A 15,306-nucleotide genomic window follows, 5' to 3' on the forward strand; every position below is an offset into this window, starting at 1 on the left:
AATGTGCATGGAATAAAATAAACTTTAAAAAAATCAAATTCATAAATAAGCATGTAATACAGATGCAAAATCAAAATAAATCAAGCAAGTTATAACAGAGATTTACAGGGTCACAAGACTTTGTTATCTGGACCTAGACCTACAGTCCTTTCAAATTTTGGGGAGCTTATTCCTTTGTCTGGTTTATCAAAGCATTGTTCTTAGCATGTGGGAAGAAGGAAATTTCAGGCACAAAAGCTCCATGCGTTTTTGTTTGTTTGTTTGTTTACTATTACAGTTTAACAACAGTCCCAAAAGCCTTGGGAGGATATATGAATTACTAATAATGAATTGGATAAAGAAGCCAAGTTATATTTTGAGAAGTTATTCAAAGGTCTGGATAAAATACTGTGTAAACATATATGAGATAAGAGATGATGTCCAAATTCAAGAAAGAAGTTGGTAACAAGTTCACCCGTGTGGTCACCACTTCTTAACTGCTTTCCTGAACATCTAATTTCTCTACATGTATGCTCACTGTACATGTACATAGATGTTCCCTCAAGATAATCATGAACCCAGTAGGCCAATGTTTTTATTCATGTTAAAACAATGATACCAAGAACCAATACCAGAAAGGAGAATGCTCAAGACAATGGGGTTACAGATGGGAACTAAATGTGCCAAATCCTTGCTCTCATAGAGGCACATAAGGAAGAAGGTAAGAACCCCATATATGGATGCAGCCTGTGTCATGTGGTGACACAAGCCATGAAGGAAGGAAGGAAGGCACAGAGAGCAGGTAGAGAGGTGAAAGGCAATGTTCTGTCATAAGTAAGCACACAGACATTCTTCTGCGATGAGGTGACCTTCGAGCAAGGATGTGAGTGAGAGGTAACAGACCTATGTGACTGTCTGCAGGAAAGTCCTTCCAGGCAGAGACAGTGCACGGGCCCTGGGGGCGGGGACATGCCTGTCATGTTTTAGGAGTAAAGGTAAAAGTGGTGCAGTTAAGCACTGACTGAGGACGTTGAAGAGAACAAGACCAGAGAAGCACCTGAGGAGAAGGTTGTGGTAGTTTTACATCTGTAAGTTTTACAATGAGCCTCCTTTTAAAAGGAGAAGCCTAAAATGTGTGTCAGATTTAAAAAGTCAGCTCACAAACATGACAAAGGAGTGCTATGTAACTTCCAACATTAGATTACTAAAAGAGAGAGAGAGAGAGAGAGAGAGAGAGAGAGAGAGAGCCTCTACCCTCCTGGTCTCTTGAAATGTCATTCGTATTCTAGAGAATTCCAGATACTACGTTGTGGGAAAAAAAATCTCAAGCAGTATTACAAAAAGAGGGAGGAGAAAGAAAGACAGACAGACAGACAAAGGGGCAGCCAGGCTTCAACCAAGAACCAGCACTCACACACCAAGTGTGAGAATCAACCTAAATAACTTGACTTTCTCAAAATATCATCCTGGCTGCTCTGTGCGTACACTGCAGTGAGAAGCCAGGAATGGTGGTAATCACAGGAGCCCAGACCGAGGAGCGCACTGACTATATAGATGTCCACTAAGCATCCAAAGCGGGGATGCTGAGCAGGCAAATTTGCTATGGAGTTCCCAGTTCAGAGAAATTATGAGTTTGAACTAGAATAATTAGTAAGTAATGGTGGAAGAAAAGAGGGACATCCCAAGGGCTGAGCCTTCACTAGATCTTGATATCTGGGAAATGAGAAGAAACTGTGATAGAAGACAGAAGAAGGGTAAGTAATTATGTAAGGGGAGAGTATGAGGGACCATTGTCCTGAAAACCACTTGAGACAAAATTCAAAATAGAGCCACTAAACAAGATCAAACACTAGCTGAATAAAAGGAAGGCTGGAAATCTGTTGTTGGGTTTAAAATCTGTTCCTATGGTGAGAACTTTCGTTAGTGGGATGGACTCGAAAGCGCAGTTGAGGGAAGACTGGGGAGGCTGAGTTGTACATGACAAAACCCAGAGAAACACCAAGAGAACAACGTATATTTTGGAAGCATCATTAAATTTACTACACTAGAAAATATTCACTTAGAGGTGAAGAACTTAATAAGAAGGAATAGACTAACAACTAGATATGAGACATAGATAAAACAAGAATCTAAGAAACCAAAAGAATATCCAACTACAGCAAAAGGAATAGTACATGGGAATAATATTAACAGGCAAATTAAAATGCAGACACTTCCAAGCTGTATTTGTTTAAGGTTCAGTTGTTTACAGGAGATAAATTAGACTAACATGTAAAGGATATAAAAGATTTACTGTGCTGACAGTAAATCATATATCTATATATTTAGATATATAAATAGAAGAAATATAGACTGATTTATTAATGTCAGATGAAACAAACTAAGACAAAAATATGTTTCCAGATATTGGAGAGAAATTTCATTTTTTTAAAAAGGATCAAATCATTAAAAAAAACTAATATATATATATACGTATATACATATATATGTATATATATATATATAGCATAGCAGAGAGAAATGGACAATAAAAGCTAAAGACTTAAATTTTCTACTTTCAACAATGGATGAAAAGACACATCAAGGGCTGGAGAGATGGCTCAGAGGTTAAGAGCACTGTCTGCTCTTGCAGAGGTCCTGAGTTCAATTCCCAGCAACCACATGGTGGCTCATAACCATCTGTAATGAGATCTGTTTCCCTCTTCTGGGGGCGGGGGGCAGGCACACATGCAGGCAGAATGTTGTATATATAATAAATAAATTTGTTAAAGTTTTTAAAATTAAAAAAAAGAAAGAAAAAAAAGACACATTGAGAAAATTTCTGAGTAAATATAGGATTGCAACAATGCTGTTGGTCATATGGGTCCCTCCCCAACAACAGTACTACCACATTCTAGAGCATGCTCTTCACACACACACACAGCACTTGCTCCAAGGTGAGTCTGGACCATAATCCTGAAAGACACAATCCCAAGGATCCCAATTCACTGAGCATGTAACTCAGTGAAGGAGTGTCTGCCTCGCATGTACAAGGCCTTGACTTTAATCCCAAGCACCACACAGAAGCCAGCCAAAGAGCATGACTCAAGGTGCTGAGACATAAACTGGTCAATATTCCTAAACTCTACAAATCCCAAAAAGTCAAAATCTGAAAAATAGTAATCTTAGGAAAATAACATGAGACAATTCTCTCAAAGAGTTAAGACAGGAATATATCTCAATGGTAAGTGCTTGCCTAGCACATACAAGGCACTGGGCTTGATCCCCAGCAGCACACACACACACACACACACACACACACACATACCTACACTGTTTTTAGTAGGAAACATTTGAAAACTTAAAGACTTTGTAGACTACTTTGCACAATAAAATGGGCAATAACCACATAGTTTTTTCAAGCAAAAATCCATGTACCACTAACCATCACAACAGTTTTGAACAAATTATATTCAATAAGGAAATGGTTTAAAAAGCTAAATGTTAGCCAGGCATGGTGGTGCATGCCTGGAAAGCAGAGGCAGGCAGATCACTGTGAATTCAAGGCCAGCCTGCTCTACAAAGTGAATCCAGGACAGCCATGGCTACACAGAGAAACCCTGCCCAAAAAAAGGGAACAAAACAAAAAAATCTAAATGTTTACATGTATACCTCTGTTGTTGGTAATTGAATATGTGGAGTGTTGTAGCTGTCATCATCAAAATTCAAAGACAGAAATCTAAGTATTTTCACAATATTGTTTTTAAAAACAATCATAATATGAAAAATAATATTTTCAATGAAAAATCACAACAGGTCACTGTAGGCTCAGTTTTCTTAACCAATATATTTTATTAACAACTTAGTGACCGAGCATACATTCCTTACAACCTGACTAACCAAAACAATAGGAAATGAGAATTAATGGACACAATAACAAAACTATAAGGATATCAGTTCCAAGGAACAATTCTCCTGGCACAATCTGCAGGATTTCTTCTGCTGGAACCTGGAGTAACCAAATCCCAGAACCTCAGCAGGAGCCGGAGCCCCGAAGCCTTCCCTCGAGCAGGTTTCTCTAGGAGCGTCTCAAAGTGCAGCGATGAACAGCCAAAACTATCCCAAGCCTCCAAAAAGCCCCGCCTCCAGTTCTGGGCTCATTTATATATCTCCTCCCAGAGTCTTTTCAGCTGGCAACAATCAAGCTCCCGCACGAGGTGGACGGTCTTCTGGTGAATTAGCCTCACCTGTTCCCTCACAAAACCATTCCAATCCCACACTTGGAGTCCTAAAAAGCAGGTTTATCTCTCCTTCAGGTCACCATTGGCTATTCAGTCAGTCAAAGAGCCAGAATCTTTAGAAACTGTATATTCAGTATATGCATATGTATTGAAAGGAGATCTTGTCATTTATTGTGGACCTTCCAATGAGTTGACATATACTCAATACTTAAGCATAAACTCAACACTGGTAATACACTTGCTGAGTCAAATCTGTAAATAATGCATGAGGTGAATTGCACATCTTTAAAAGTATTTATAAAATTTATACTTTTAGTATTGAAAAATGACAAAAAGAGGAAGCACATGGGATAGAAGATTATTAAATGTAAGACCAAGGCTGTAAAATAATGCAGGGAGAGCTAGGGATGTGGCACCGTGGTAGAGCACCCGCCTAGCATGAGTGAGGCCCTGGGTTCAGTCCCCGGTACTGCCAAAATAAACAAACTAACAAGTATATTTGTACAGCAAGGAAATTAAATGATAAAAATCTAATGAAAAACTATCTGAGGAAAAAAAAAAGGAGCACATAAAAGGCTCTTTGGAGACATCAGGTAGGTAATTGCATAAAGCAGTCCGGATTGCTGCCTAAACATCTATCATTAACTGTGACTTCCAAGTTTCAGGTCATGATGAATGGCCACTCCTTTCTTTTAGATGTCATTCACATCTATTTTGTACATGGCAGATGTATACCTCATCCACTTAGGCTCACACTCATCGCTTTTGGAAACACCCCAATATTACTTCACCCAGTTTCTAGGCATCCATTCACCTGATGCGCTGCAGCTGTGTGGCTCACAACCAGAAGCACACTAATCCCTTGGCTTTCTGTCACTCTCACATGGCTTTTTACTCCTGTAATAGGAGCTGCCATTCTCAGAATTTCAACATTTAGCATTTTGAATTTGGGGGATAATGATTTTGGCCTTTAGAACATTTCAATTTTGGAGGTTTTGGAATCTCAAGCTTTTGGTATTTGAAGGTTTCAACCTTTAGTAGTATGGCATCAGGACTGTAACTTTTAGAGTTGGCACTGCTCTAGAATAGACTACATACTAAGCTATTGGGCAAGTTTCAACATGCTTAAAATAGGGATCAAAACCATAACAATGTTCTCCAACTATTTTGTTGTGAAATCAAAAGTCAGTAAGAGAGAAGCTTGAAAAATCCACAATGTGTGCAAAGTAATTAAGACATGCTCACATACTCAATAGATCAAGAAGAAACAACACACGAAATTTTATACAGAATCACATAGAAATACTTTGAGATGAGAATAAACTAGGGGAACTCACACCCCTTTGTGATAAGCAGTACACAGAGAGAAGGCTTCCCTTTGAAAGTAAATTTCAAGCCAATAATTTAACCTTCTAGTAGAAGATACCACAAAGGGAAAGAAAACTAAACTCAAGGAAAAAGGAAAAATGAGGGAGGGAAGGGGAGGGCAAATTAGAGAAGACACAATAGAAATAAAGAATAGAAAAACAATAAAAATAACAAAACATAAGGTTGCTCTTTGAAAAGAGCAGCACAATTGGCAAATATTTATCTAGACTAACCAAGCAAAGAGAAGGGACAAAGTATTAAACTTGAGAGGAATAGCATTGGTGTTTTATTACTATAAAACCTTACAGAAATAAAAAGCATCTATAGGAATTAGCACAAAAAAACTATACTAAAACAGATAATTTAGGAAAAAATGAACAATTTATAGAAAGATAAAAAAGGATTCAAGAAAAAATAGAAATTCTGACTGAGGTTACAACAGTTAAGAAGTTGAGTTAGAACTGGATGCCTGTGATCCCAGCACTCGAGGAAGTAGAGGCAGATGGAGCTCTGAGTTCAAGGCCAACCTGGTTTACAAAGTGAGTCCAGGACAGTCAAGGCTAAGGCTACACAGAGAAATCCTGGAGAGAGAGAGAGAGAGAGAGAGAGAGAGAGAGAGAGAGAGAGAGAGAGAGAAGAAAGAAGAAAAAGAAAAAACAGTTAAATTAGTGATTTAAAATGTTAAAGATGCCAAGATGGCATCACCTGGCACACATGGTATCAGTAGCAGAAGATCAGAGACTGTGGACCAAGCAAGTGACCCGGCTCAAGGAACACACACAATCCTAAGCTCCTGGCATCAGAACATACCTTGATTTCCAGGGATGCATGGCTCCAGCACCCAGACACCAGACTCCTCTTGCCTCCCCAATGACAGTTTCCAGATATGAGGGACATGGTTTCAGCCTCCAGCCCATGGTTCTACCTATCCTCCTGTGGAGACTGGCCATTAGGAGCATACAGGGTCCCATACCAAGATAGCAGAACTCAGTGAAGTCTGAGTACCAGGAGTTCAGTGATAGCAGAATGAGCATCACCCCCAGAAAGAGGAGAGGATCCCAGCTGCCATACACAGTACCACCATTAGACTTCCCAGCTATTCCTTCCATCCCGAGGACAACTCTGGATATTTGATATGTGCAGATCCAGCCTATGGTTCATGACTCTACTAGCCATCTTGAGGTGACCTATCAGATCTCAGTATCACACAGGTCAGACACCCAAACCTTAATTCACTGCCTATAGGTTCAGTTGGGACACAAACATCAAAGAAGAGCTGTAGGCTATTTGAGGAGCTCCAACCCTCGGCTGACTACCCAGAGTTACTCCCTAATGTCTGAGAAGCCCAACAAGCCTCAAAGAACAACCAGCTGACACCAGAGCTAAAGGCCAGTGTAAGAACACAATCAACAAAAACTAGGGCAATATGTCACCACCAAAACCCAAGAATCCTAATACAACAAGCTGTGGATATCCTAACACAGCTAAAACACAGGAAAATGATCTTAAATCTATGCATATGAAGATGATAAAGGCCTTTAAAGAGAAAATTAATAAATTCTTCAAAGAAATACAGAAAAACACAATCAAACAGATAGAGGCCTTTAAAGAGGGCATGAATAAGTCACTTAAAGAAATACAGAAAAATACAGTCAAATAGGTGAAGGAAATGAATAAAACTGTTCAATGTGTAAAAATGAAGATAGAATCAATAGAGAAAACACAAACTGAGAAAATTCTGCAAATGAAAAACTTAGGGAAGAGGACAGGAACCAACAGAATATAGGAGATGGAAGAGAGAATCTCAGGCATAGAAGGTACAATTGAAGAATCCAAAGAAAATATTTTTTTTAAATTCCTGACACAAAACATCCAAGAAATCAAGGACATGATGAAAAGACAAAACCTAACAATAATAGGAGTAGAAAAAAGAAAAGATTCCTAGCTCCAAGGACCAAAAACTATTTTCAACAAAAGCATAGAAAAAAATTTCTGCAACCTAATAAAAGAGAAGCTTACAGAACACCAAATAGATTAGACCAGAAAATAAATTCCTCCCACCACATAATAATCAAAACATTAAATGTATAGAGCAAATAAAAAATATTAAAAGCTGCAAGGAAAAAGGCCAAGTAGCATATAAATGCAGGCCTATCAGAATAACACCAGATTTCTCAACAGAGATTCTAAAAGTGAGAAGGGCCTGGACAGATATCTTGCAGACCCTAAGAGAACACAGATGTCAGCCCAGACTATTATACCCAGCAAAGCTTTCAGTCATCATAGATCAGGCAAACCAGATATTCTATGACAAAACCAAATTTAAACAATATTTATGCACAAACCCAGCCTTACAGAGGATACTAGAAGGAAAACTCTAATCCAAAGAGGTTAAATACATCCAAGAAAACACAAGATATAAATAACTTCACTACAGCAAAACCAAAAGAAGACAAGAATACAAACACACTACTACCACCAACATCATAGTAAAAGGAACTAACAATCGTTAGTCATTAATATCTCTCAATATCAACAGACTTACATCTCCAATAAAACACAAAAGCAAACAGAATGGATGTGTAAATAGGACCCAACAGTATGCTGCACACAAGAAATACACCTAAGCATGGCACAGTGGTGCATGTCTATAATCCCAGCACTGGGGACAGAGGCAAGAATATCTCTGTGAGTTCAAGGCAAGCCTGGTCTACAAAGTAAGGCCAGGGCAGCCAGGACTACAGCGAAGAACCCTGTGAAGAAGAAGAAGAAGAACAAGAACAAGAAGAACAAGAAGAAGAAGAACAAAAACAAGAACAAGAACAAGAAGAAGAAGAAGAAGAAGAAGAACAACAACAACAACAACAACAACAACAACAAAAAGAAGAACAACAACAACAAGAAGAACAAGAGGAAGAAGAACAAAAACAAGAACAAGAACAACAACAAGAAGAACAACAAGAAGAAGAAGAACAACAACAACAACAAGAACAAGAAGAAGAACAACAACAACAAGAAGAACAAGAAGAAGAAGAACAACAACAACAACAAAAAGAAGAAGAACAACAACAAGAACAAGAAGAAGAAGAAGAAGAACAACAACAACAACAAAAAGAAGAAGAAGAACTACAAGAACAAGAACAAGAAGAAGAAGAACAACAACAACAACAAGAACAAGAAAGAACAACAACAACAACAAAAAAAAAAAAAAAAACAACAACAAAACAAGAACAAGAAGAAGAACAACAACAACAACAAAAAGAAGAACAACAAGAACAAGAAGAAGAACAGCAACAACAACAAGAAGAACAAGAGGAAGAAGAACAAGAACAAGAACAACAACAAGAAGAACAACAAGAAGAAGAAGAACAACAACAACAACAAAAAGAAGAAGAACAACAACACGAACAAGAAGAAGAACAACAACAACAACAAAAAGAAGAAGAAGAACAACAAGAACAAGAAGAAGAAGAACAACAACAACAAGAGGAAGAAGAACAAGAACAACAACAACAAGAAGAAGAAGAACAACAACAAAAAAAACAACAACAAGAACAAGAAGAAGAACAGCAACAACAACAAGAAGAACAAAAGGAAGAAGAACAAGAACAACAACAAGAAGAACAACAAGAAGAAGAAGAACAACAACAAGAAGAACAACAAGAAGAAGAAGAACAACAACAACAACAAAAAGAAGAAGAACAACAACAAGAACAAGAAGAAGAACAGCAACAACAACAAGAAGAACAAAAAGAAGAACAACAACAACAAAAAGAAGAACAACAACAACAAGAAGAACAAGAGGAAGAAGAACAAAAACAAGAACAAGAACAACAACAAGAAGAAACAACAACAACAAAAAGAAGAACAACAACAAGAACAAGAAGAAGAAGAACAACAACAACAAGAAATACAAGAGGAAGAAGAACAAGAACAAAAAGAACACGTACAAGAAGAACAGGAACCACATTTCAACAACAAAGATAGATATTGCCTCCGAATAAAGGGCTGGAAAAATGATTTCCGAGAAGACAGATGCAAAAAACAAGCTGGAGTAACCATTCTAATATCTAATAAAATAGACTTTCAAGCAAAATTAATCAAAAGAGTTGAGGAAGAACACTTCATACTCATCAAAGGAAAAATCCACAAAGAGAACATCTCAATTCTGAACATTATGCTCCAAACATATGTAAAACAAACATTAAAGCTTAAATCAAACATAGATCCCCACATATTAATAGTGGGAGACTTCAACACCTCACTCTCACCAATGGATAGATCATTGAGACAGAAGTCAAGTAGAGAAATAATGACACTAACAGGTGTCATGAATCAAATGGACCTAATAGATATCTACAGAACTTTCCACCCAACACAAGAGAATATAGCTTCTTCTCAGCCACACAGAACCTTCTCCAAAATCAACAATATAGCCAGTCACAAAGCAAACCTCAACCAAGACAAGAAAATTGAATTAACCCATTGTACTTTATTAGATCACCATGGATTAAAGCTGGACTTCAACAACAACAGAAATAACAAAAAGCCTACACACTTGTGGAAACTGAACAACTCCCTACTCCATGACCACTGGGTTGTGGAAAAAATTAGAGACTTGCAAAATTCAATGAAAATGAAAGCACAACATACCCAAACTTATGGGACACAATGAAAACAGTGCTACGAGGAAAGTTCATAGCACTAAGTGCCTTCATAAAGAAATTAAAGAATCTCATACTAGTAACTTAAAAGGTCACATGAAAGCTCTAGGAAAGAGGAAGTAAACATGCCCAAGAGAAGCAGATGGCAGAAAACAATCAAACTCCAGGCTGAAATCAATAAATTAGAAACAAAAAGAACAAAATAAAGAATCAATGAAATGAAGAGCTGTTTCTTTGAGAAAATCAACAAGATAGACAAACCCTTAGCCAAACTAACTAAAAGGCACAAAGACACTATCCACATTAACATAATCAGAAACAAAAAGGGAGACATAACAACAGACACTGAAGAAATCCCAAGAATCATTAGGTCTCATTTCAAAAGCCTGTACTCCACAAATTTGAAAATCTAAAAGATGTGGATAATTTTCTTAATTAATTCTTCTTACCAAAGTTAAATAAAGAACAGGTAAACCAGAATTATACCAGGCATTCAAAGAAGAGATAATACCAATACTCCTCAAACTATTCCACAAAATAGAATCTGAAGAAACATTGACAAACTCATTCTATGATGCCACAGTCACCCTGATAAGTAAACCACACAAAGACCCAACAAAGAAAAAGAATCTCAGACCAATTTCTCTTATGAACATTGATGCAAAAAATACTTGCAGACTGAATCCAAGAACACATCAAAAATATCATCCACCATGACCAAATAGGATTCATCCCATGCATGCAAGTATGGTTCATTGTATGAAAATCATCAATATAGCCACCATATAAACACACTAAAAGAAAAAACCCACTTGATCATCTCCTTACATGCCAAAAAAGCATTCAACAAAATCCATCACCCTTTCATGTTAAAAGTATTGGACAGATCAGGGATACAAGGCACAAATATAAACACAATAAATGCAATATACAGAAAGCCTATATCCAACATCAAATTAATTGGAGAGACACTGAAAGCAATCCCATTGAAATCAGACACAAGGCAAGGTTTCCACTCTCTCTGTATCTCTTCAATATAGTACTTGATCCTAGCCAGAGCAATAAGACAGCTAAAGGAAATCAAGGGGTACAAATTGGGAAGAAAGAAGTCAAAGTCATATCACAAATGATATGATAATATACAAAAGTGACCCCAAAAATTTTACCAGAGAACTCCTACAACTGATAAACACCTTCACCAAAGTGGCTGAATACAAAGTTAACACACACACACACACACACACACACACACACACACACACACACACACAAATCAGTAGCCCTCCTGTATACGAACACTAAATAGGCTGAGAAAGAAATTAGGGAAAGCACGCCCTTCACAATAGCCACAATAATATAAAATATCTTGTTGTAACTCTAACCAAGCAAATCAAAGACCTGTATGACAAGAACTTCAAGTCTCTGAAGAAAGAAATTGAAGAAGATATCAGAAGATGGAAAGATCTCCATGCTCATGGATCAGCAGGATTAACATAGTAAAAATAGCCGTCTTACCAAAAACAATCTACAGGTTCAGTGAAATTCCCATCACAATACCAACACAATTCTTTCAGGTCCTGAAAGAACAATTCTCAACTTCATAAGAAAACAAAAAACAAAACAAAAAATACCCAGAATAGCTTTAAAAAATTCTGTACAATAAAAGAATTTATTACTTCAAGCTATACTACAGAGCAATAGTAATAAAAACTGCATGGGACGGACATAGAAATAGACTGGTTGATCAATAAAACTGAACCTAAAGCCCAGAAATAATCACCTATGGACGCTTGATTTTTGACAAAGGAGCCAAAACCATACAATAAAAAGAAGAAGGCATCTTTAACAAATGGTGCTGTTTTAACTGGATGTCAATATGTAGAAAAACACAAATAGATCCATATTTATATCACCCTGCACAGAGCTCAAGTCCAAGTGGATCACTGTTAACAATGATTACAGATGGGATCCTAGCACAGCTGTCCTCTGAGAAGCACCAAGCAGCATAGATCAATACGGATGGATGCTGAGACTCATATCCAAACTTAGGCAGAGCTGGGGAGCCTAGTGAAAAAGTAAGGGAAAAGATTAAAGGAATCAGAGGCTACAAGAACTCCACAAGAAGCCCAACTGAGTCAACTAACCTGGGCCAAGGGGGGCATACAGAAACTGAAGCACCAACCAAGGACCATGCATGGACTGCACGTAGGCCCTCTAAACATATTTGCTCTATGGGCTGTTTGGTCTTTCTGTGGGTCTCCTAGTAATGGGAGCAGGGCCTGTCTCTACTAGGGACTCTGTTGCCTGCTTTTCAATCACTTCCCCCTAGGGGAGCTGAGTCACCAGGCCATAGGGGAAGAGGTTATACTCAGTCCTGATTCAAATTGATGTGCTGGAGTCGGGGGGGTCCCGTTTTCTGAGGAGTAGGAGAGACAGGATATGGGGGAAGATGGAGGGAGGGTGGGACTGGGAGAAGAGGAAGGAGGGACCTACTATGAGGATGTAACGTGACTTGGAATTTATAATATTTTGGTTTTTTTCCCATTAAATTTGAACTTCTACTACATCATTTACATATTCAAGCAAGGCTTCCTTTCTGGATAATTTTGTTTGCAAATTTTTATTGTTACAAGCATTACAACGTAAGATGAAATGAATAAAAAGTATAAAAATTCTCCTTTATACCCTAAAAGAATGTTCTTTTAAAAATAAAGCCAATGTTTATAAGTAAAGAAAAAGATGGGGGTGGGGGGGGAGGTTGGAGATGTCTTCAGTAGGAAGCTTTACCAAGCATTTAAAGAATTCAGACCACATTCTAAACAAGCTCTTCCAAGAAATTTAAGAAGAAACACTTTTGTCATTTTATCATGTCTGTGTTTCCCTGAACCTAAATTTAGACAAGGTCATCACAAGAAAAGTGCAGATCAATGTCTTGTGAGCATAAACACAAAGTTCTCAATAACATATCACCAGTATGAAAGCAGCCACTCATACAAAGCATTGTATATCACAACTGTGATTTATCATAAGAATATAAGCATGATTTAACACCTGAAAATTCCAGGGCTTGGGACAGAGCTTAGTAATGAAGAGCATTATCTAGAACGAGATCATGAGTTCAACACTCAAGACCGAGAAAAATTTATATAGCATAACAATGAATCAAAAAGTGAAAGTACATAATCATTTTGAAAGATGAAAAAAAAAAAAGGAATTTGACAAAATCCAGCACACTTCCTCATTTTAAAATGTACTCTATAAACTAGAAATAGATTTCTCAACTTGATTCAACATAGGCATAAAAAGGGAGTGGGGCACAACATAGCAATGGTGAAAGACTAAACACTTTTCCCCTAAAACCAGGAACAAAAAGGAAAAAAAAAAAAAAATGAGTTCCCTCACCACTACCAGTAATGGTACAGATTGTAGCCAGAGCAATCAATCAAGAAAAGTAGAAGGTATTCTGACTGGGAAGAAAAAAGTAAAATTATCTCTTATTTGAGCATAATATATCCTGTATACACGCCTTAAGAATCATATATAGAAAAATCTCATGAATCCACAAAAAGTCTATTAGAACTAACAAGCAAGTTCTGCAAAGGGGCAGTATTTTAGTACACAAGTACTAAAGTAAATGAAAGTGAAAATGAAAATCATGAAATATTGTCTTTCTAAGTAGCACTAAGAATAATAAAATGTTTTGGAATATGTCCACTAAAAGAACCATAAACTCTGAAAACTGCATTTTTAATAGAAGATAAAATTTCAGTAAATAGAAAAATATCCTATATTCATGGATTAAATGTTGCTATGAAAATTCTTGAACTGATCTACAGATTAACTGCAATAGTAGTTAAATCTCAGCTTGTTTCTTTTCAGATATTTATTAACTGATACTAAAAGATATGAAAGTTTAAAAGCGATACACTCATTAAGATAAACTTGGGAGAAAAAAAACACTGATGGAGAAGTTATGCCTCCCAAACTTAAAATGTACAAAACAGTATGGTACTTGTGTAAAGATTGAGAAATAAGCTAGTTGATAAAATTGAGACTTCCAGTAAAAGCACATATACCTGTGATCAATAGAGTTTTTGTTTTTGTTTTCCTGTTTGTTTGTTTGTTTACAAGAGTGCCAAAACAATTCTATAGTCTTTTTAATGAATGCTGTTGGGAACAACTGGATATGTGCATGAAAGAGAATGGAGTTGAAACCTTACCTCACTCCACTTGAAAGAATTAACCCATAAGAGGATGTATGTACCTTCAAAAGAAGTGCAGGGGCATGTTGCATGGGTCAAACAATGGCACCTTTACTTTAACACTTATAAAGTAGGAGTGACAAAAGGAAAAAGTCGATAAACTTGACTTCATTCAATTAAAACTTCTGTGCTTCAAACGGTGCCGTTATGAAAAGGTAGCACATGGAATGTCAGCAAATAATCTCTAGCTGTGCATCTGATAAGGGACTTGTATCTACAATATGTGAGTAATTCCCTACAGCTCCACACAGAAGGTCAAATAACCCAATTAAAAACTGGGCAAAGGGTATGAAGAGACATTCCTCTAATAGAATAAGCATATGAAAAGTACTACTATCATCGCCCATAAGGGAAATACAAATCAACCATAATGAGATACTATTTCTTGCCCACTGGAATGACTGTAATAAAAAGACAAAAACAATAGTGAGTAAGTTACGGAGGAAATAAAACCCTCGGATATTGTTGGGAAGAATTTGTAAAATGTTGCAGTCACTTTGAAATGCAGTCTGAGGTTTTCACATGTTAAACAAAGCCAGAAAATCTACCACTGGATAAGCAAATTGCTTGCCCACACAAACCCTTTTGAAAGTTAAAATGTATTTGCACACAAAATCTTTTCATGAGTGTTTATAGCAGCATTGACCACAGTAGCCATCAGTAGCTATCACAAACAAAGGGCTCTTGCTTTAAACCCATTTTAAAGGGAGAGGAGAGTTTTAGAAAAAAAATAATTTAGTAATCTCAGAAAGAAAATTTCAGGTGAGTGATTAGCTTGAGGACAGCCCACAAAGAGACAAGTCTTGCTAGAAC

Source organism: Acomys russatus, chromosome 24 (assembly GCF_903995435.1).
Source record: "Acomys russatus chromosome 24, mAcoRus1.1, whole genome shotgun sequence".
Lineage (NCBI taxonomy): Eukaryota > Metazoa > Chordata > Mammalia > Rodentia > Muridae > Acomys > Acomys russatus.